The sequence below is a fragment of the Balaenoptera borealis genome (genome assembly GCF_965194805.1).
Source record: "Balaenoptera borealis genome assembly, chromosome: X".
NCBI classification, from domain to species: Eukaryota; Metazoa; Chordata; class Mammalia; order Artiodactyla; family Balaenopteridae; genus Balaenoptera; species Balaenoptera borealis.
This window is the reverse complement of record NC_138881.1, coordinates 96,068,384-96,093,407: the sequence shown is the minus strand read 5'-3', so window position 1 is coordinate 96,093,407 and position 25,024 is coordinate 96,068,384. Positions and strand designations below refer to the sequence as shown.

The 25,024-nt window shown below is 35.9% G+C and overlaps 1 long non-coding RNA gene across 6 annotated transcripts in view; it reads right to left on the bottom strand.

The window, feature by feature from the left end:
- The window catches only part of LOC309620793, a 959,234-nt gene that overhangs the window by 711,128 nt on the left and 223,082 nt on the right, over positions 1-25,024 (bottom strand). For all 6 annotated transcript variants that reach the window (XR_014239625.1, XR_014239626.1, XR_014239627.1 and 3 more), the window contains exon 5: positions 1,342-1,411. This is a non-coding gene — a long non-coding RNA (uncharacterized lncRNA). The remainder of the gene's footprint in view (positions 1-1,341; positions 1,412-25,024) is intronic.

The window sequence follows — 25,024 nt, the reverse complement described above, 5'->3', positions numbered from 1 at the left end:
CTTCACTAAAGGGAATTTTAAAGGATATACTTCAGGAATAAGGAAAAGGAAGCCTTCCAAAAAGAAGGCTTAAAACGCAAGGGGAAATGATGAGAAAAGAGTAAGAGGTTATGCATAAATATAAACAAATACTAATTGAATAAAAAATAACAGTGTCTTATTAGGGGAGTATAAAGAAAAGATAAAACTAAAATACAGGACAGTTGTAACATGTAATATTGAGATAGAGTGATCAGAGTCAAAGCCTTCTAAATCCTTAGTATGTTCAAGAGAAGCCTAGAAATAGTGAGTAACTTTAGACTCTATTAAGTATGCATCTTAAACTTTTAATGGTAACTTCTAAAGGAATGGAAATAGAGTGCATTTCCTTCTAAATTGTTAGAAGGAGTATGAAAAAACGTATAAAGGAAATTATAAGTTGCTGGCCATCTGGTCTAGAGCCTGGAAGGGAAAAGGACTGGAAAATTAGAGACAAAGATGTCTGGAGTAGAGGCATATGAACATATGGGAGTATGCGCTAAATGTAAAGACTTTTTTTATATTATACATTAATGCCCAGCAGAAGGCATCCACCATGGAAGAGGCACTTAAACGAATAGACAAAACTCAGCCAGTTATCATTAGCTAGCTTTTGTCATGGACCACCCTGGAAATAGTACAACAGATACATGAACAGAGTGACCAGGGTGGCTAAGATGGAGGTTATATATAGGCCTAAGCATGGACTTCTACCTTCCAAGACTAGTTTAGCAGGTGCTGCCTCTGAATCTCTAACCTGTCAGCAATAGAGACCAATGCTGAGCTCCTGCTATGGCTCTACGCCTCATGGAGACCAGTCAGCCACTTCGTGGAAAGTCGTATACATAAAGTCCCATATGTCTGAGATAGGTCAGTGGTTTGTCCTCACAGGGACATATGTTTATTCCAGGTATGGGTTTGCCTTTCCTGTATGAAGAGCCTCAACCAACAATACCATCCAGGGGCTTAGAAAGGTTCAATCCATGAGTATGGAATCCTATACAATGTAGCATCCAACATCCCACCAAGGTACACACTTTCAAACAAAGGAGGTATAGAAATGGCCTCATGGCCATGGTATCCACGGTTGTTATCATACACTGCACCCTCTAGAAGCAACTGGCTTCAAAGAGCATTGGAATAGCTTTTCAAGGGCACAGCTAAAGCAAAAGTTCAGATGCAATGCTTTGCAGAGAAAGGGTGCCATCCTCCAAGAAGCAGTAAATGTATTAAATTAAAGATCTCTATATGGCATTGTATCCCCAAGAGGAAGACTACATGAGTCCAGGAACCAGGGGGTCAAAGCTGGAGTGGTCCTCTTACCATCACTTCCAACGAGGAGGAACTCACGTCTTCACAATCCTAGGTTCTGCATGGTTAGGGGTCCTGGTCCCTAAAGAGGGTAAACTCTTGTCAGTGAACACTTTTATTAACTTTTAAAAACAGCTATATTGAAGTATAATTGGCATGTTTAAAGTGTACAATTTGATAAGCTTTGATATATCTACAGAATCATGAAACTATCACTCCCATCAATCTAATGAACACATTTACTTCCCTCAACTTTCCTTGTACCTCTTTGCAGTCCCTTTCTCCTGCCCCTCTTAACACTCCCCAGCAAGCAACCAATGATCTGTGTTCTGTAACTATAAATTTTTAATTTTCTAGAATTTTATATAAATGGAATCATATAGTATGAGCTCCTCTTTTTGTTTGACTTTATTCATTTGGCATAATTAGAGATTTATTCATGTTGTTGCATGTATCAATGGTGAATATACCACAGTTTGTTCATTCATTCACCTGCTGATGAGCATTTGTTTCCAGTTTTTGAGAATTATAAATAAAACTGCTATGAATATTTTCATATACAGGTAATTGCAGGGGCATATGCTTTTATTTCTCTTGTGTAAATCATTGTGAGTAGAATGGTTGGATCATGATAGGTGAACATTTAACTTTAAGAGAATGGCAAACTGTTTTCCCAAGTGGCTGTACAATATTACATTCTCATCAGCACTGTACAAAGTTCCAGTTCCTCCACAAAATTGCCAATACTTGGTATGGTGAGTCTTCTGAAGTTTAGCCATTCTAATAGGTATTTAGTGGTATCTCATTGTGGTTTTAATACACATTTCCTTAATGACTAATAATGCTGAGTATTTTTTCATGTGCTTATTTGCTATGTATATATCTTCTTTGGTGAAGCACTTGTTCAAGTCTTCTGCCCGTTTTATTATTAGGTTGTTTGTATTTTTCATTGTTGAGTTTTAAGAGTTCTTTATATATTCTGGATAAAAGTTCCTTGTCAGATATATGATTTGCAAATATTTTCTCCTAGTCTATGACCTGTCTTTTCGATCTCCTAACAGTGTCTTGTGAAGACTTATGGAGAAATTTCTAATTTTGCTGAGTGGAATTTATCATTTTTTGCTTTCATGGATTGTGCTTTTGTTATATCTTATACAGAGGTCAGTAAAATTTTTTTCTCTAAAGGACTAGATAGTAAATATTTTGGGCTTTTTGGACCATATGGTTTCTTTCATGACTATCCAACTCTGCCTTTGTAGTACAAGAGTAGCCATAGACAATACATAATTAATAGGCAAGAATATGATCCAATAAATTTTTATTTATAAAAACATATGGTGAGCTGGATATGGCCTGCAAACTGTTGTTTGCCAGTCCTTAATCTAAGGAATCTTTACATTTAGGTCTATGAACCATTTCAAATAAATTTTTAATGCGTTATTATGTATAGATTGGAGTTTATTTTTGCATACAGATATTCATTTGTTCCAGCACCATTTGTTGAAAAGACTCTCCTTTTCCCGCTGACTGAACTATCCTTGCACCATTGTTGAAAATCATTTTTATACGCCTGTATGAGTCTATTTCTGAACTCTTTATTTTGTTCTGTTGATCTATTTGTGTATCTTCACACCAATACCACACTACTTTGATTACTATAAATTTAAATAAGTCTTGAAAAAAGGTAATGTTAGTCTTCCAACTCTTGTTCTTGTTTACAAAAGTCATTTTGACTACTCTAGGTCCTCTGCATTGTCATATGAATTTGAGAATCAGTTTATAAATTTATACAGGAAAAACCTGCTAGGATTTTGATAAGCATTGAGTTGACTCTGTAAATGAATTTCTGAAGAACTGATATCTTAATAATCTTGAATCCTACCCATGAACTTTGGTCACCAAGAAATGTGCTGCCTAAATCTGCTCCATGGAGCTTAGCTGACCAACAGCCTCAGCTGTGGGTCCTCTGGGCCCACTACCATATTTCTGTAAAGGCCACACTTCCCAGGCTCCTAGCCAAAATTTAAGTATTGTAGGGAAACATGAACAGGGTTTTTCTTGCAGGACATGGGTCTTCTCTAATGGGCAACTTTGGATCAAAGAATACCTACTGACTTGCCCAAAACTTTCTAAGAACAGCACTGCAGTCTGAGATTCTTCTGCGATCTTTTTTCTCTCCTTTCTTTGCCTTCTCCTACAGGGGTCAGACTTGTACCACTGTCTGAAGATGCTCCCTGTCCACAAATCCCTTCCCTTTGTCTTTCATAGGCATTTTCCCTAATAAATCTCTTACATGTCTAATCCTGTTTTGGCATCTGCTTCTCAAAGAATCCAAACTAACACATGTGATGAAGATTTGTGGTTTGCACTGCTGTTTAGTCAGAGCTAGACAGTGCATTAGAGTGTGAGGAGAGATTGAGCAGCAGAATCACTTTAGTAGTAGAAAAGATTGACTTGTCAAACCCTTCAACTCATATTATTTGAATGCAATGGATTGTTGCATAACAAAGTTTCATCTCAGAATAGTGCTTAGCATCCATTTTTTGCTTCTCTTCCTGATAAAATTCATGGTTCCTGAGAAACTCACAAATCCAGCAACTGCACGTTGGCTGAGAAATATTTTGCTTTATTAAACAATTCATATTATTCTTAAAGGTGTATCTATATCTGTCAAGGTATGACATGTGTAAAATATAATACCAATTATTTTCTTTGGTTACTAATGCATGTCAACTAAAAATTTGTGAATAATCTCATTTTATACAAATATTTAATATGGTTTATCTTTTTTAAAAATTAAATAAAATATTTAAACTGTACATAATTTTGATTTAAAAGTATGATATTAATTTTGCTTTTTAATTTTATTGATTTTATTTTATAAGAAAAATAACTTTTAAAAAACAAAAATTAATTTTATTTTAAATGTATTTAAATTTATGTTTTATATAAAATACATTCAAATTTTATAAATTTTGAATATATATTAATTTTAATCCTTCAAATCAGAACATAGATTATGTGAAAATCTTGATTCTAACAACCTTATAATGATCTTTTTGCAATGAAAGCAAGAAAAATAGAGTTAATGGAACAAATATGTACTAACTTATGAATTATGTATTTATTTTATTACTCCTACAAACACCACCAAACTTTAAACAGAAAGTCATATATGTAAAATAATAATTCAGTAGTTTTTGACATTTTACTATTTTTCAGCATATAAAAACCATAGTTATAATGTTTTAATTTTATCAATATAAAGGTATAGCCATCAAGGTAGAAGATAGAATATTATTTTATTTAACATTTTGTTAGCTCTATCTTCAAAATTTCAATAGGTATAAATATGATACACATGCTTCTGTTGGGACACTTGCTCTGGACCCTGCATATTTAGGGATAGGCCTGGTTTTCAGTGTATGTGTGAGTGTGGAAACATAGAATAGAGGTCTTGTCAAGAGCTCCTAAAGCTGGGGCCCTCTCTTGATGGAGGTGAGGGAAAGATGCAAGTTACCAGGAGCAAAGAGAGCTCAAGGACTCCCTCTTTATTCATATCTGTGATGGTTTGGAAGGCCAGGAGAAAGGTGGATCTGAGAGATATGCAGCTTTTTTTAAATTGAGGTATAGTTGATGTACAATATTATACGTTACAGGTGTACAACAGTGATTCACAGTTTTTGAAGGCTGTACTCCATTTATAGTTCTTATAAAATACTGGCTATATTCTCTGTGTTATACAACATATCTTTGGAGCTTCTTTATTTTATAAATAGTAGTTTGTACCTCTTAATCCCCTACTCCTATCTTGCCCCTCCCCCTTCCCTCTCCCCACTAATAACCACTAGTTTGTTCTCTATATCTGTGAGTCTGTTTCTTTTTTGATATATTCATGAGTTTGTTTTGTTTTTTAGATTCCACATATACGTGATTATATGCAGTATTTGTCTTTCTCTGTCTGACTTATTTCACTAAGCATAATACCCTCCAAGTCCATCCATGTAGTTGCAAATGGCAAAGTTTCATTCTTCTTTTGGCTAAATAGTATTCCATTGTGTGTGTGTGTGTGTGTGTGTGTGTGTGTGTGTGTGTGTGTGTGTGTGTGTGTATATACCATATATATATACATATATATACCACATCTTTATCCATTCATCTGTTGATGGATACTTAGGTTGCTTGTATAACTCGGCAATTGTATATAATGCTGCTATGAACATTAGGGTGCATGTATCTTTTCGATTAATGTTTTCAGTTTTTTGTTGTTGTTGTTTTTGAATACATACCCAGTAGTGGAATTGCTTGGGCATATGGTAGTTTTATTTTTAGTTTTTTGAGAAACCCCCATACTGTTTTCCACAGTGGCTGCAACGATTTACATTTCCAACAGTGTAAGAGGGTTTCCTTTTCTCTACATCCTCACCAACATTTGTTATTTGTGTTATTTTTGATGATAGCCAGTTGACAGATGTGAGGTGATATCTCATTGTGGTTTTGATTTGCATTTCTCTGATGATTAATGATGTTGAGCATCTTTTCATATGCCTGTTGGCCATCTGTATGTCTCCTTTGGAAAACTGTCTATTGAGTTCCTCTGCCCATTTTTTAATTTTGTTGATTGGTTTTTTCATGTTGAATTGTATGAGCTGTTTATATATTTTAGATATTAACCTCTTATCCAATATAGGATTTGCAAATATTTTCTCCCATTCAGTGGGTTGTCTTTTCATTTTGTCAATGGTTTCCTTTGCTGTGCAAAAGCTTTTAAGTTTAATTAGGTCCCATTTGCTAATTTTTGCTTTTGTTTCCTTTGCTTTAGGAGACAGATCCAAAAAATATTGATATAATTTATATCAAAGAGTGTTCTGCCTAAGTTTTCTTATAGGAGTGTCACAGTTTCAGGTCTTACATTAAGGTCTTTAATCTATTTTGAGTTCATTTTTGTATAGGGTGTTAGAGAATGTTCTAACTTCATTCTTTTACATGTAGCTGTCCAGTTTGTTTCAGCACTGCTTATTGAAGAGACTGTCTTTTCTCCATTGTATAGTCTTAACTCCTTTGTCATAGATTAATTGACCATAAGTGTGTGGGTTTATTTCTGGGCTTTCTATTCTGTTCCATTGATCTATGTGTCTGTTTTTGTGCCAGTACCATACTGCTTTGATTACTGTAGCTTTGTAATATAGGCTGAAGTCAGAGAGCATGATTCCTCTACTTCTGTCTTTCTTTCTCAAGATTGATGTGGCTATTTGGGTCTTTTGTGTTTCCATACAAATTTTAAAATTATTTGTTCCAGTACTTTGAAAAATGCCCTTAGTATTTTGATAAGGGATTGCATTGAGTCTGTAGATTGCCTTGGGTCGTATGGTCATTTTAACAATATTAATTATTCCATTCCATGAACACAGTATATCTTTCAATATGTTTGTGTTGTCTCCAATTTCTTTCATCAGTGAAATCTGTTGCATTTCTATACACTAACAATGAACTATCAGAAAGAGAAATTAAGGAAACAATCCCATTTACCATCATATCAAAAAGAATAAAATACCTAGGAATAAACTTACCTAAGGAGGTAAAAGACCTGTGCTGAGAAAATTATAAGATATGCAGCTTTAAAAAGACAACAGCCCCAGGCAGTTGTCCAAGTTTTATCTTTTTCTTTTCATGATCAAGAGAGCTTCATCAAAGCTCTTGATTTCACACTGTGAATTTATCTCTGCCCTTCCATGTAGGCAATGCTTAAGGATCCTTTATTACATATAAGTAAAATTTTCAGTGACTTCTGCCTGTACTTAAAACTGGAACTCAGTTATGCCTGTGGTTTCACCACTAAGTATATCTCTATTTCTGTTTCACACAATAGTTTATCATTTTTAACTTCACCATGTCTTTCTAATTTTATTTTATTATTAACATTTTTGTGTGTCTCATGTGGGAAAAAGGGAAGATTAAGATATAAACTCATTGTGCATTTTTTTCCTACTACATTTTTACTAGTAAGGACATACCTTTTTACACATTTATTTGTATTCATACTTCTTCTTTTTTGAATTTTTCATTCATAGCTTTTGCCCATTTTTATTGGGATGCTACTATGTGTGTATTTTTTTAATTGTCACTGATCTGCAAAATTTTCTTTACACATCAAATGCATTGGCCCTACCTCTGCATATATTTGCAAAAATTTTACCTCAGATTGTCTTTTGTCATTAAATTGTGTTTAGATTTCATTTAGATAGACAAATATTTCAACTGTATTTATTTTTAAGTTGCAAATAGTCAAATTACAATATTTCCTTTGTAATCATTATCTCAATTTATATATTATACATTCAATATATTCTGTGGTTCTACTCTGGCCATGTGTCTTTTCTTAATGTTTCCTTGTCAATATTAAGAACCCTTAGTTTGAAATATTTCTGATGTCTGCATTCCCTTTAAATAGTGACAGTAAACTAAAGAACATATCAATTTCTACCAACAGTGTATGTTCAAAGTCTGTATAATATAGCTGCATTATACTGATTCCCTACTTTATGACTAATTGAATCTACATGCACAAAAACATTTTGCACAACAGCTGGAGAATTAAAGTATTAAACTCCCACTGCTGATTGCTAATTATTTTATTTATTTCTTCATGACAGATCTCAAGTTGTCAGAATACAGTGGCAATGTACATTACAAATAGAAATCACGTTACTGTGAATTCAATTTGCACACATCTTTATTGGAGAAAGACACTAATCATAACTTACCAAAGAAAACACTGTAGCCTGAATCATTCCTACTTAATCCTTCTTAATGCAAATAATGTAAAAATGGTCCTGAAGTTTCAAGAGAATGCTCTCCCCATGGGAGAGTTAGCACAAACAGGTTAGCTCGCTTCCATGTGGATTCTTCACTGAAAATAAACCATTCTGCTTAGCTAAATCCAATGGTTCCCCTTTCAGGTTGTTTAATTCTCAGCTGTATTACCATGTCTACTTTTCAAGATTTTATTTCTCTGTCTTTTCCTCAGATTTCCCCTTTTATTTATGGAGTACAATCAAAAAAGCACCGGATTTAGAATCAAAAATCAAGTATTAGAATTGATTTTGGTTTAGTTACATAATTCTTCTGAGCATTAGTATCACTACAAAGCTGTTATGATAATTACAAGATCACATATGTAAAAACACCAATCCTAGCACACAGTGACTAATCACTAAATGACGTTGGATCCAAATCTGAATTTACCTACTGACTTTTGGAAGGCACCATGGATCAGTCCTAAGCTCTCTGTTTGTATTCCTCTACATTCATCTACTTCCTTGTAATACCTCTTGAAAGTCTAACTGGCACACGTCAGATCCCTTCCTTGATTGCCCCCAGAAGAGTGGCCCACCTTGACTAGGGGCACAATTTATTACAAAATCAACCTGTATTTGTTGATATTTTGCTTTTAAAATGTTTCCAATTGTGTATGTTTGATTGCACCAAGTAGATGATCAACTTTTTGAGGTCAGAAGCCATGTCTTCAGCTTTTGCAGGAGCTGCTGTGAGCATGATACAATGAGTGAGGCACTCCATAGAAACAAATGCTGCAGCACTTTGCCTACTTGCAGATTTGATTTAACTAATATGACAGCCTCATCAATCAAAGACAACACAATTATTCTGCTTTTTCGCTAGCTTAATTGCTATAAAGTATACTTTTCATGCTATGACTATGCAAAGGAAAGGCTATGTAGACAATAAAGAAGAAGGATAGGAGTAGGAAGTGAAGCAGCCTAATGAGGAATGAGAAAGGAATCAAAAAATCTGCGGAAGGAGAATGATGTGTAGGGAAGTCTTATTCTTACACTTTTAATAAATAAGTGACAACACTCCATTCTCATTTACTAGTCTATCAGCATTTTTCTCCATGGAAATTCATATTTGACCTCTTTGTACCATACAGGCAACCTTTCACCCTGTTGCTTCACTGTCTATTGCTTTAAGGGAGTGAGTAACAATAAGAAAAAAGGGACTGAAGGGGAATGAGGTGTAAGGAATATGCAGTCTGGGGGAAAGGACTCCAGGTAAAGAGAGAAGACTGGAAAGTATAAGGGAATATGAGGCAACTGGGGCATTTGAAAAAGTTAAGGGTAGAGGGATTTTACTGATCTCTTACACTGCATTAAATTAACTGTTGATCTGAAATTAAGATGGCAGAGTAAGAGGATGTGGAGCTCACCTTCCCCCATGAACACATCCAAAATACATCTACATGTGGAACAATTCTCACTGAAAACTAACTGGAAACTGGCAGAAGGACTGCTGTACAAACGAGGCTATAGGAATGACACATGTAATTTGGTAAGAAGGGAAGAAGAGTGACAGGGTTGGGACCTGTGCCCCAGGAGAGGACTCAGAGGAAAAGGGAGAATTCATGGGAAAAGATCCACCCTGGGAAGTGAGCAGTGAAAGCTGGGCACCCCAGTCCTGGGATTCTATGCGTAGGAGACAAGCTCCCTTGACTGGCTGGAGAACCATTGGAACAGATAGAAAGGCTGGACTCCACCCATGAGGAATGTGCAGGTGAGGAGAGAGGTCTGCCCTAGTGGCTGCCCGGTTTCCTGTGACCACCTCACTGGAATATTACTCAGCCGTACAAAGAATAAAATTCTGCCAAATACAGCAACATGAATGGACCTAGAGAACATTATGCTCAGTGAAATAAGTCAGACAGAGGAAGATAAATATTGTATGATATCATTTATATGTGGAATCTAAAAAACAAAAAGCAAATGAATGCATATAGCAAAAGAGAAACAGACTCACAGATACAGAAAACAAACTAGTGGTTACCAAAGGGGAGAGCGAGAGGGAAGGGAAACATTATGGGTATGGGATTAACAGACACAAGCTAGTATGTATAATTAAAATAGATAAGCAACAAGGATATATGGTATAGCACAGGGAATTATAGCCATTATCTTATAATAATTTATAACAGAGTATAATCTACAAAAATACTGAATCACTATGCTGTACACATGAAACTAATATAATATTTTAATCAACTATACTTGAATTTTAAAAAGAAGTTAATTGTTTTTCAAAGCTGCCCTCAGTGGTTGATGGGAGCCTACACCCAGGGTTTGATCACACTCTCTTGTACGGGGACAGATAAGACCATAGGAGAACTTTCAGCATACAGATGAGGAGGCTGAGAAATTTCTTCTGCAACATACTATTGCCATCTTCTCAACCTGCTGATTTCTCTCCTACCCTTTTCCCTTCCAATTCTCTCCTTAACTCTGCAGTTTTTTCTACCACCCTGTTGACCTGTTTGTGAAAACACTCTTAAAACTGTTGCTAATAAAATTTAACTGAGTACATTTTAAAGATCTTCTTGGATTTATTCAGTGATTCATGAATTGAGCGTCATCCAATCTAGCAAAAAGAAAGGAGCTCCAAGGAGCTGTACAAAATGAAAGACTTTTATAGGCTGATGGGAGCAAAAACAAGTAGTAGTTGCCAAAAATGTGGGTTGGTTATTGTAAGGTTACGTTCCTTTAGTTGATGGTAGGGGTCTATCAGGCAGATGACCTAACTAGTGCTGATCAGGAGATTCCTGATTTACTGGTTTGAGGTTCCATTTCTGGGAGAGTCAAAACTGTAATTAAGTTAAATCTAGGTTTGGTGACATGGGGCTTAGTATAAGGGACTCCATTTCAGACCTGCAAGGCAAATGCATTGTATTCTGCCTCTTGCCCCTGGCCAAGTTTGATCACTTGGAGTGAGCTGTATTGTGCATGAGCTCTCTGAACTCTTATTCAACATCCATCTACTCAAATCTCACATAGTTTGTCCAGGATAAGTGAGGGTAGAGGTGGGAATCTATCACCATGATTATAAAAGTCAAATCTAATCAGAGAAAAGAGATTGGCTTATCCTGAAATGTTCAACATGCACTGTGTAAAGTACATATAAAATGGTCAGAGAAAGAAATATAGAAGAGAAGCATACTATAAAGAGCTTATGTAAATATTCACCTCCCCAAAAAAGATTTCCATAGCCTACTGAATATAGGACTATTTCAAGGAATATTGTTCTCAAAGCTAGTACCACAGTTCTGAATTATAGTTAGATTTTTTTCCTTTGCCTCCCAAGAAGCAACTTCATTAGCTGAAAGCAAAAAGTATAGCATCTAACTCTAACTTGAAAAGATACATGCACCCCAGTGTTCATTGCAGCACTGTTTACAATAGCCAAGACATGGACAACCTAAGTGTCCATCAACAAATCAATGGATAAAGGAAATATGGTATATATATACAATGGAATATTACTCAACCATAAAAAAGAAATGAAATAATGCCACTTGCAGCAACATGGATGGACCTAGAGATTATCATACTAAGTGAAGTAAGCCAGATTAACAGATACACACTGCTATATATAAAATAGATAAACAAGGACCTACTGTATAGCACAGGAAATTATATTCAATATATTGTAATAACCTATAATGGAAAAGAATCTGAAAAAGTGTTCTGTATCACTTTGCTGTACACCTGAAACTAACACAACATTGTAAATCAACTATACTTCAATAAAAAATTGCATCTAAGGCATAACTCAATGTATACATCAAAGAAATAGTAATTGACTTCAGGAAGTACTCTGTTCCTTACTCAGAAATGTGAGGCCACACCAATCAGTCAGATTTCACAGATGAGCTATAAGTGATCCAATAAATGGAAATAATACTATAAGATAAGAACATTTAATCTGATCTGACCTGGACAGAGAATAATTATTATTATGATATAGTTTATTAAAATACTGCAAAGGGAGCAAAGTGAAAGGAAATCCATTCTGTCATGCTTAATTTATGTAAAACACCAAATCAAATGAGCCTAAATAATTGAGGCTACTTAACAGTTGCAAAGACTTCTAAGAGTAGAGAACGCAAGGAAACTCTGAATGGAAAAATAGAAACCTGGGTAAAAATGCTAGTAAGTAAAAGAGTTAATGACAGTTGACAGTTGTTGAGTGCTTACCCTGTTTCAGGCACCTTTTGAAGCACTATACATATAACATCTGCTCTCATCACCAAAACAATCTTATGTGGTAGATAATCCTGTAGCTTTATTCTACAGATGGGGAAATTAAAGCACAGAAAGAGACTAAGGAACTTGTTCAAGGTCATGCAGTAAGTGATAAAGTCAAACACTCACAGCCTGGCTCCAGAGGCCAAGTAGTTAACTGCCGAACTGTTAAGAAATAAGAGAGCTTAGTAGAAAGGAGACCAGAGTTAAAGTGGAAGGTAATGAGTACTTGAAATGATGATAGATGCAGTACGAATTTAAAAGATTTATAGCAGATTTTGCAGAAGAAGAGTCAGTAGAAGTTGATAACTGACTATATATGAAGGATGAGAAAGTTGATTGAGTTGACTGAGTTTTCAAGCCTGAGTAATTTGGTGGTAGATATTTACTAACTAGGAAAAAGGACCTGTGGGTGGTTTATGAGAAATGAGGAGTTCAGTTTTAGATGTATAAAATTGAGATACCCTCAGGATATATCGTGTATAAATAAATGCCCAGAAGGCAAATGAAAATATAGGCCTGAATCCTTCAAAAATGGCTATTGACACAATTTGGGGAATATATATTTATGTAGAAAATTGGTCTGGGGATTAATCTTTGAAAGGAACTTTAAGGAGTAGATAGAAGAATATGTTTAAGGGAAGGAAATTTTATCCATGTTTATCAGAAAGGTATAAGGAGAATCAGGAGAGCTCACTGTTTAAGAAACCAAGGAAAAGAAAATTTTCCAGCAGAAAAAGATATTCAAAAGTGTATAATGCTGCAAAGGAATTGAGCAAGATGAGAACTGAGAAGATGTCATTGAATTGTCAGAACAGTTTTTAAAGAGTAGTTTCATTATAGTGGTGAGGGCAGAAGACATATTACAAGTCACTGAGAATAAAGAAATATTAGTGGAGATAAGATATGATTACACAACTCTTTTAAGACATTTATTCAGGAAGAAAATATAAATGATAAAGCACAGTTTTAGAAAGAAAACTGGGTCAAAATAAGGACTCCTTTAAGTCACTGACTCTTTAGGCACAGGTATAGACAGAGATAAAGGAATTAGAGGAGAGATGTATTCAAAATAAAAGATGGAAGAAATCATTTATTTCCTTTCCTAAGAAGAGATGAGGATAGGACTAAGATCACAAGAATATAAAGGCAGATGATGATGACATTAAGGTCAATGTTTTCCAAATGCCAGTTCATGAACTGATTCCACAAAGCATCAGAAACATCCAGGAATTTTTTAAAAGATTGATTCTTGTGCTTATGCTCCCCACAGATTCTAATTCAGTAGGCCTTAGTTGTGCCTAAAAACCTGTATATTTAAATAGCTGCTCAAGCAACATTTGAATAGCTGTAGAGCAGTGGTCCTCACTTCTATCAGACCACTGCCACCTCGTCTTAACAAATACTTTGCAATACCCTCTTTCTGAAAATCATAAATAATAGAACTCATCTACATACGAAATATCAATGTAATAGTTTAAAACATAAAGGAGAAATACCAAGAAAGGGTTTCATAATATGGTAATACAGAAATATAATGTATTACATATTTCAATATGTAAATGTTTGGGCATGAATATACTGGAACACATAATGGAGTAGTCAGATGCTTGTACCTACTTAAAATGAAAAAGTTTTGATTTAAGATAAATAAGACAACACTGAACTGAATATTTTCACAACTTTTTATTTATATTTGACATTTCAAAATAAGGGCTATAATTTGCAGCAACATGGATGGACTTGGAGGGCATTATGTTAAGTGAAATAAGTCAGACAGAGAAAGACAAATACTGTATGATACCACTTATACGTGGAGTCTAAAAAAAAATTCAACAAACTAGTGAATACAACATAAAAGAAGCAGACTCAGAGATATAGAGAACAAACTAGTGATTACCAGTGGGGAGACGGAGGGGAGAAGCAATATAGGGGTGGGAGAGTAGAATTTACAAGCTATTGGGCGTAAGATAGGCTACAAGGACATATTGTACAATATGTGGAATATAGCCAATATTTTATAACTGTAAATTCAGTGTAACCTTTAAAAATTTTATAAAAAATTAAAATTAAAAAAACCAGGGCTATAGAAATATATCCATAGAATTACCATGAATGTAACATAATTGCTATAAATGTGTAAACTACAAACACGGATTAATACAGGGGTATTCTATTGACAACTCAAATACCACAAGTGGGCATTGGCACAGATGACATGATTTTTGGAAATAGTAAACCACTTTATATGAAATACTAAGCAAAATAAAGTAACACCTTCCCTTGATTTACACAGTAGTTGCATTTCTGGAAAAGTCAGCTGATATTAAAATTTTACAAGGGGGGAACTTTCAAGATGGTGGAGGAGTAAGACGTGGAGATCACCTTCCTCCCCACAAATACATCAAAAAATACATCTACATGTGAAAGAACTCCTACAGAACACCTTCTGAACACTAGCAGAAGACCTCAAACTTCCCAAAAGGCAAGAAAATCCCCACATACCTGGGTAGGGCAAAAGAAAAAAGAAAAAACAAGACAAAAGAATAGGGGCGGGACATGCACTCCTGGGAGGGAGCTGTGAAGGAGGAAAAGTTTCCAAACACTAGGAAGCCCCTTTACAGGTGGAAACAGGGGGTGGGTGGGTGGGAAGCTTCGGAGCCAAGGAGGAAGGCACAGAAACAGGGGTGCAGAGGGCAAAGCATAGAGATTCTCCCACAGGGGATAGGTGCTGACCAGCACTCACCAGCCTGAGAGACTTCTCTGCTCACCTGCTGGGGCAGGTGGGGGCTGGGAGCTGAGGTACGGGCTTCGGAGGTCAGATCCCAGGGAGAGGACTGGGGTTGGCTGCGTGAACACAGCCTGAGGGGGCTAGTGCGCCACAGTTAGCTGGAAGGGAGTCTGGAAAAAAGTCTGGACCTGCTGAAAAGGCAAGAGACCATTGATTCGGGGTGCACGAAGAGAGGGGATTCCTTCCCCATCTGCCCGCAGAAGGCAGAGCACCACCTAAACGAGCTCCAGAGACGGGCACGAGCCACGGCTATCAGCTCGGGCCACAGAGATAGGCATGAAACACTAACGCTGCTGCTGCAGCCACCAAGAATGCTGTGTGCAAGCATAGGTCACTATCCACACCTGCCCTCCTGGGAGCCTGTGCAGCCCACGACTGCCAGGGTCCCGTGATCCAGGGGCAACTTCCCCAGGAGAACACACGGTGCGCCTCAGGCTATGGGAAAGTCATGCCGGCCTCTACCACCGCAGGCTCGCCCTGTATTCCAATTATGACTACCGTACCCCTCCCTCCCCCCAGGCTGAGTGAGCAAGAGCACCCTAATCAGCCACTGTTTTAACCCCTTCCTGTCTGGGCAGGAATCAAACCCCTGAGGGCATCTACACCCAGAAGTGGATTAAATCCCCACAATCAATTTGTTGTACCCTGCATCTGTGGAATACCTGAATAGACAACAAATCACCTCAAAATTGAGGTGGTGGATTTTGGAAGCAACTATAGACTTAGGGTTTGCTGTCTCAGACTGACTTTTTTCTGATTTTTATGTTTATATGAGTTTAATATTTAGCGCTTGTTATCATTGGTGGATTTGTTTATTGGTTTGGCTGCCCTCTTCTTTTTATTATTTTTTTTTATTTTAATAATTTTTATTTATTATATTTAAAATTTATTTTTCTTTCTTCTTTCTCCCTTTTCTTCTGAGCCGTATGGCTGACAGGTTCTTGGTGTTCTGGCCTGGTGTCAGGCCTGAGCCTCTGAGGTGGGCGAGCCGAGTTCAGGACATTGGACCACCAGAGACCTCTCAGCCCCACATAATATCAATCAGCAAGAGCTCCCCAGAGATCTCCATCTCAATGCTAAGACCCAGCTCTACCCAACGGCCAGCAAGCTCCAGTGCTGGACGCCCCATACCAAACAACTAGCAAGACAGGAACACAACCACACCCATTAGCAGAGAGGCTGCCTAAAGTCATACTAAGTTCACAGACACCCCAAAACACACCAACAGACGTGGTCCTGCCCACCAGAAAGAGAAGATCCAGACCCACACACCAGAACACAGGCACCAGTCCCCTCCACCAGGAAGCCTACACAAGCCACTGAACCAACCTCACCCACTGGGGGTAGACACCAAAAACAACGGGAACTGCAAACATGCAGCCTAAAAAAAAGAGACCCCAAACACAGTAAGTTAAACAAAATGAGAAGGCACAGATATATGCAGCAGATGAAGGAGCAAGGTAAAAACTCACCAGACCAAACAAATGAAGAGAAAATAGGCAGTCTACCTGAAAAAGAATTCAGAGTAATGATAGTAAAGATTATCCAAAATCTTGGAAATAGAATGGAGAAAAAACAAGAAACGTTTTTCAAGAAACTAGAAGAACTAAAGAGCAAACAAACAATGATAAACAACACAACAGATGAAATTAAAAATTCTCTAGAAGGAATCAAAGGCAGAATAACTGAGCCAGAAGAACGGATAAGTCATCTGGAAGATAAAATAGTGGAAATAACTACTGCAGAGAAGAATAAAGAAAAAAGAACAAAAAGAATTGAGGACAGTCTCAGAGATTTCTGGGACAATATTAAACGGAGCAACATGCAAATTGTAGGTGTCCCAGAAGAAGAGAAAAAGAAAGATCTGAGAAAATATTTGAAGAGATTACAGTCAAAAACTTCCCTAACATGGGAAAGGAAATAGTCAATCAAGTCCAAGAAATGCAGAAAATCCCACGCAGGATAAATCCAAGGAGAAACATGCCGAGACACATATTAATCAAACTATCAAAAATTAAATACAAAGAAAAGATATTAAAAGCAGCAAGGGAAAAGCACCAAATAACATACAAGGGAATCCCCATAAGGTTAACAGCTGATCTTTCAGCAGAAACTCTGCAAGCCAGAAGGGAGTGGCAGGACATATTTAAAGTGATGAAAGGGAAAAAATTACAACAAAGATAACTCTAATAAGCAAGGATCTCATTCAGACTTGACAGAGAAATTAAAACATTTACAGACAAGTGAAAGTTAAGAGAATTCAGCACCACCAAACCAGCTTTACAACAAATGCTAAAGGAACTTCTCTAGGCAGGAAACACAAGAGAAGGAAAAGACCTACAAAAACAAACCCAAAGCAATTAAGAAAATGGTAATAGGAACATACATATTAATAATTACCTTAAAGATAAATGGATTAAATGCTCCAACCAAAATACATAGACTGGCTGAATGGATACAAAAACAAGACCCATATATATGCTGTCTACAAGAGACCCACTTCGGACCTAGGGACACATACAGACTGAAAGGGAGGGGATGGAAAAAGATATACCATGCAAATGGAAATCAAAAGAAAGCTGGAGTAGCAATTCTCATATCAGACAAAATAGACTTTAAAATAAAGACTATTACAAGAGACAAAGAAGGACACTACATAATGATCAAGGGATCAATCCAAGAAGAAGATATAACAATTGTAAATAGGAGTCCTTCAATACATAAGGCAAATACTAACGGCCATATAAGGGGAAATTTACAGTAACACAATCATAGTAGGGGACTTTAACACCCCACTTTCACCAATGGACAGATCATCCAAAATGAAAATAAATAAGGAAACATAAGCTTTAAATGATACATTAAACAAGATGGACTTAATTGATATTTATAGGACATTCCATATAAAAACAACAGAATACACTTTCTTCTCAAGTGCTCATGGAACATTCTCCAGGATAGATCATACCTTGGGTCACAAATCACATCTTGGTAAATTTAAGAAAACTGAAATCGTATCAAGTATCTTTCCCCACCACAATGCTATGAGACTAGATATCCATTACAGGAAAAAATCTGTAAAAAATACAAACACATGGAGGCTAAACATTACACTACTAAACAACCAAGAGATTGCTGAAGAAATCAAAGAGGAAATCAAAAAATACCTAGAAACAAATGACAATGAAAACACAACAACCCAAAACCTATGGGATGCAGCAAAACAGTTCTAAGAGGGAAGTTTATAGAAATACAATCCTACCTCAAGAAACAAGAAACATCTCAAATAAACAACCGAAACTTACACCTAAAGCAATTAGAGAAAGAAGAACAAAAAAACCCCAAAGTGAGTAGAAGAAAAGAAATCATAAAGATCAGAACACAGGGAGATCAGCTCAGTGCTTTGTTTCCACCTAGAAGGGTGGGAGAGGGAGTGTGGGAGGGAGATGCAAGAGGGAGGAGATATGGGTATATATGCACACATATAGCTGATTCACTTTGTTATACAGCAGAAACTAACTCACCATTGTAAAGCAATTATACTCCAATAAAGCTGTTGAAAAAAAGTAAATGAAAAAGAAATGAAGCAAACAATAGCAAAGATCAATAAAACTAAGAGCTGGTTCTTTGAGAAGATAAACAAAATTGAGAAACCATTAGTGAGACTCATAAAGAAAAAAAGGGAGAAGACTCAAATCAACAGAATTAGAAATGAAAAAGAAGTAACCACTGACACTGCAGAAATACAAACGATCATGAGAGATTACTACAAGCAACTCTATGCCAATAAAATGGACAACCTGGAAGAAATGGACAGATTCTTAGAAATGCACAACCTGCCGAGACTGAACCAGGAAGAAACAGAAAATATAAACAAACCAATCACAAGCACTGAAATTGAAACTGTGATTTAAAATCTTCCAACAACCAAAAGCCCAGGACCAGATGGCTTCACAGGTGAATTCTACCAAACATTTAGAGAAGAGCTAACACCTATCCTTCTCAATCTCTTCCAAAATATAGCAGAGGGAGGAACACTCCCAAACTCATTCTACGAGGCCACCATCACCCTGATAGCAAAACCAGACAATAATGTCACAAAAAAAGAAAACTACAGGCCAATAACAATGAACATTGATGCAAAAATCCTCAACAAAATACTAGCAAACAGAATCCAGCAGCACATTAAAAGGATCATACACCATGATCAAGTGCGGTTTATCCCAGGAATGCAAGGATTCTTCAATATACACAAATCAATCAATGTGATATAACATATTAACAAATTGAAGGATAAAAACCATATGATCAGCTCAATAGATGCAGAAACAGCTTTTGACAAAATTCAACACCAACTTATGATTAAAAACTCTCCAGAAAGTAAGCATAGAGGGAAACTACCTCAACATAATAAAGACCATATATGACAAACCTACAGCCAACATCATTCTCAATGGTGAAAAACTGAAACCATTTCCTCTAAGATCAGAAACAAGACAAGGTTGCCCACTCTCACCACTATTATTCAACAGTTTTGGAAGTCTTATTCACAGTAACCAGAGAAGAAAAGAAATAAAAGGAATACATATTGGAAAAGAAGAAGTAAAACTGTCACTGTTTGCAGAGGACATGATACTATACATAGAGAATCCTAAAGATGCTACCAGAAAACTACTAGAGCTAATGAATGAATTTGATAAAGTAGCAGGATACAAAATTAATGCCATAGGTATTTTTATAGATACAGTTTTTCAAATTGAGGTAGATAAAGAAGATGTGGCACATATATACAATGGAATATTACTCAGCCATAAAAAGAAACGAAACTGAGTTATTTGTAGTGAGGTGGATGGACTTAAGAGTCTGTCATACAGAGTGAAGTAAGTCAGAAGGAGAAAAACAAATACCGCATGCTAACACATATATATGGAATCTAAAAAAAAAATGGTTCTGATGAACCTATGGACAAGACAGGAATAAAGACACAGATGTAAAGAATGGACTTGAGGACACAGGGAGTGGGAAGGGTAAGCTGGGACGAAGTGAGAGAGTGGCATTGACATATATACACTACCAAATCTAAAATAGATAGCTTGTGGGAAGCAGCTGCATAGCACAGGGAGATCAGCTCGGTGCTTTGTGACCACCTAGAGGGGTGGGATAGGGAGGGTGGGAGGGAGATGCAAGAGGGAGGGGTTATGGGGATATATGATATATGTATACATATAGCTGATTCACTTTGTTATACAGCAGAAACTAACACAACATTGTAAAGCAATAATACTCCAATAAAGATGTTAAAAAATTTTTTAAATAAAATTATACAAAAGTAATTTGCATTTATATAAAAAATGGAATTATATTCTAGGCCCAGATAATTTTAGTTTTTGCCTAAATGAATTTCTGAGGGAGGCATTTGAAAGCCATATGGGGAGCCACAAAACACCCTGAATAGCCAAAGCAATCTTGACAAAAAAGAACAATGCTGGAATTATCACACTTCCCTGACTTCAGACTATACTACAAAGCTACAGTAATCAAAGCAGTATGGTACTGCCACAAAAACAGACACATAGACCAATGGGACAGAATAAAGAGCCCAGAAATAACCCCACACACATATGGTCAATTAATCTAGGACAAATGGGGCAAGAATATACAGTGAGGAAAAGACAGTCTCTTCAATAAGTGGTGCTGGAAAATCTGGACAGTTACACATAAAAGAATGAAATTAGAACATTTTCTCAGACCATATACAAAAATAGACTCAAAATGGATTAAAGACTTAATGTTAGACCTGAAGCCATAAAGCTTCTAGAAGAAAACATAGGCAGAACGCTCTGACATAAGTTGTAGCAATATTTTTTGGATCTGTCTCCTAAGGCAAAGGAAACAAAAGCAATAATAAACAAAAGAGACCTAATTAAACTTAAAAGTTTTTGCACAGCAAAGGAAACCATCAACAAAACGAAAATACAATGTACTGAGTGGGAGAAAATATTTACAAATGATATAACCAATAAGGGGTTAATATCCAAAATATATAAACAGCTCATACAACTCAACATTAAAAAAAATGAACAACTCAATTAAAAAATGGGCAGAAGACCTGTTTCCAAAGAAGATATACAGATGACCAACAGGCACATGAAAAGATATCAACATCACGAATCATCAGAGTAATGCAAAGTAAAACCACAATATCACCTCACACCTGTCAGAATGGCTATCGTCAAAAAGAACACAAACAGCAAATGCTGATGAGGATGTGGAGAAAAGGGAACCCTTGTACACCATTGGTGAAAGTGTAAATTCGTGCAGCCACTGTGGAAAACATTATGGGAGTTTCTCAAAAAACTAAAAATAGAACTATCATATGGTAATATGATCTAGCAATTCCATTCCTGGATATATATCTGAAGAAAATGAAAACACTAATTCAAAAAGATGAATTATTACTCAGCCATAAAAAATGAAATTTTGCCATTTGCAACATCATGGATGGACCTAGAGGGTATTATGCTTAGTGAGATAGAGAAAGACAACCTATGTTATCACTTATATGTGGAATCTATAAAACAAATGAATGAATATAACAAAACAGAAACAGAGTGACAGATATAGAGAACAAACTAGTGATTACCAGTGGGGAGAAGGAAGGAGGAGGGGCAAGATAGGGGTAGGGGATTAAAAGGTACAAACTACGATGTATAAAGTCAATAAGCTACAAGGATATATTGTACAGAACAGGGAATAAAGTAGAGTATAATCTATAAAAATATTAAATCACTATGTTGTGCACCTGAAACTATCATAATATTGTAAATCAACTCTACTTCAATTTTCTTTAATGTCAAAATTAAAAAAAAATAAAGCCATATGGAATACAGGGAAAATCTTCACCCCATGGGCTTGTCCCATGTGTTACAGGGCATCTAGTATCCCTGGCCCCCACCCATTAAATGTCAGTACTACCTCCATGCATTGTGACAACCAAAAGAAAATTCCACTCCCTCCATTTCTAAAACATCCCCTAGGAATCGTACTGCCCACTTGGATAACCACTGCTCCAAAAGAAGATAATCAGGGCTACAAGGTTAAGTTCCTTCGGGTACATAAGAAATCATAGAAATGTGGGAAATGTACGGACGCTAAGCAATAGGTTTTGTGGAGCTTGTGATGAGCTAGAGAATACAGACCTCACCTTGAGGTTTTACAGTAAAAGTATTTTAACCTTAAGGTATTTACATTTAAAAAAATGTTTCCACATTGTATCAGCAAATGTACTTACTTTTCTAATGAACAAATGAATGAATTTAACTTGTAATACAAGGATAGCCTTTATGTAGGCTTGTGTCATACTTGCATTTTTACAAAAAGCAATCCTTAAACATAGGAATTTTATCCTTGAAGGAAAGTTTCAAAGCATCAGCCAGAAATGGGCTTTTCAAAATGAGAGTTTGATATTTAGGAAATTGTGACCAGCAATGCTATAATCAAGCTAATTAAAATAGACTAGAATAGAACAGATCAGACTACATAAGGGTATTATTCTGTCAAATGTTTATTTCAGATGTGCATGAGTGTGTGTGTGTGTGTGCTGCACATGATATAAACTGTATTTTACCAGGGGCCTTAGTAAAAACAAGCTTCAAAAACACTGGAGTAGATGATTAGGTAAGGATTTGGAGTACAGGAGGTTCTTCCCCAATAATACTGTAGCCACTCAAGATAGTAGTCTTCTTTTGTATATTTGTTAGGAGTAGACTTTGGAGTCAAAGAGAACAGGTTTTGAGTTCCAGCTGTACCATTCAGGCATGTGATTATTGGCAAGTTGCTTAAACTCTCTTAGCCACAGTTACCTTATCAATAAATTGAAGATGGTAATGCATCATAAGATTTGTATAATAATTAAATGGGATAATGTATAGAAATGCTTAGTATATTGTTTGACACATAGTAAGAAATAAATGTCAGGTGCTATTATTACTTTAATAATCGCCAACATATAAGGTTTGCCTGGTAGACGAGTAAAATATGAGATATAAATGTGTTCAAATATGTGTCAAATGCTTTCTTCCTTTTCCAGAGAAAGTCTTTGAAATGTGTGAAGCCATCATTTGTATTAATCATTTATTGCTATGTAACAAATTACTCTAAAATTTAGCAGCTTAAAACAACAAACATTTATTATCTCACACAGTTTTTGAGAATCAGGAACCTGGGATCTGTGTAGCTGGGTGGTTCTGACTCAGGGTTTCCCGTAAAGTGGCAGTTAAGCTATGACTAGGAATACAAGCTCTAAATGGGTTAACGTATCCACTTAACAATCACATTTATGTAACTGTGGGCAGGAAACATCAGTTCCTTGCCATGTGGGCTTCTACACAGGCCTGCTCATGACATGGCTTTCCCCAGAGCACGTGATCCGAGATAGAGAGAGACAGACAGAGAGAACACCAAAAATAGAAGCCACAGTTTTGTATAACTTAATCCCCGAAGTGACTTAACATCACATCTGCCATAAGCTGTTGGTCACAAAGTCTAACCGTTGTGCAGTATGAGAGGAGACTACACAAGTGTGTGAATAGCAGGAAGCAGGGATCATTGTTGGGGGCCATTTTTAAGCTGGCTATCACAATATTTATTAAATGTTCACCCTCTTCAGGTAAATTTTAATGTAAATATGATATTTTTCCAAGCATAAGTAATTATCGCTCACTGAATTAGCATTAATACAAATTTGAGGAGTCATCGATTTTGTTAATGATGCATCACACCAGCTTACTTAATGAATCACATTTAGCTATCAGAAAAATTTTGCATAATCTTAGAGTGTTATCTTTCAAAAAATTAAACTTCAGTAAAATATTTTAAATATAGCTCTATGTTTTCCACTACATAATATTTGACTCTTTCTATAGAAAACTTACTTCCTCTAGCTATACTTTATTATAGTCTAAGAATGAATGTTTGATGGCAGGCTTCTCTTTCTAGGAATACAATCAGACAGTTATATAGGGTTAAGCCTTCAAAAGTAAAAATCAATTAGGATTTTTTATTAGCATAAATGTTTTCATAGATGATGAAAGTGAAATGTGAAACGTCAATATTCTTAATGCCAAGTTTTTGATGAACTACCACAATATATTAAAATAATTGCAAAGGATGATTTTAATCATAATATAAAAATGAAGTTCCTTACTCAGATAATGATAATGAGAATAACTAAAATCAAGTGAGAAGATCAATACTCTTTCCTTATAAAACAAACAAAAAACTCTCACTTATTTCCAAGATGTCATCTAATTTAAGAAAATGCTGGTACTTATTTTTTAAGTTTGACTTTTATTTTAATGTAAAGTTTATTTTGTCTTCAGTATTAACCATTGCATATTTCAAATTTGTTCCTGAGTTCATCCACATTTTTAAAGTAATAGATCAGTTGTGACCTTTGGTAAAATAATGTAATCGACTCTCCCCTCCCCATCTGATCTCTCTTCTTCCCTTCCCCCATGCTTGTTCTCTTACTTTGTGCTCTAATTTCCACACTTGTCCCATTAAAATATTTTCTGATGCTCATTCACACTGAGACATAAATGACTGAAAAGAATTTAAAAGTGATACACACACATATATTCCCAGGGGATAGTATATTCATTGATATAACACATGTAAACTGCCTATCACAATTCCTGACATAAAGTAGGTGATTAATAATTGCAGATTTTCCTTTTTTGCAGCTTTGCTTTACCTTTCTTGTAAGTCAAGTCTGCCTAATAATATTAACTCATACTTTTAAAGAATGTTAACCCTT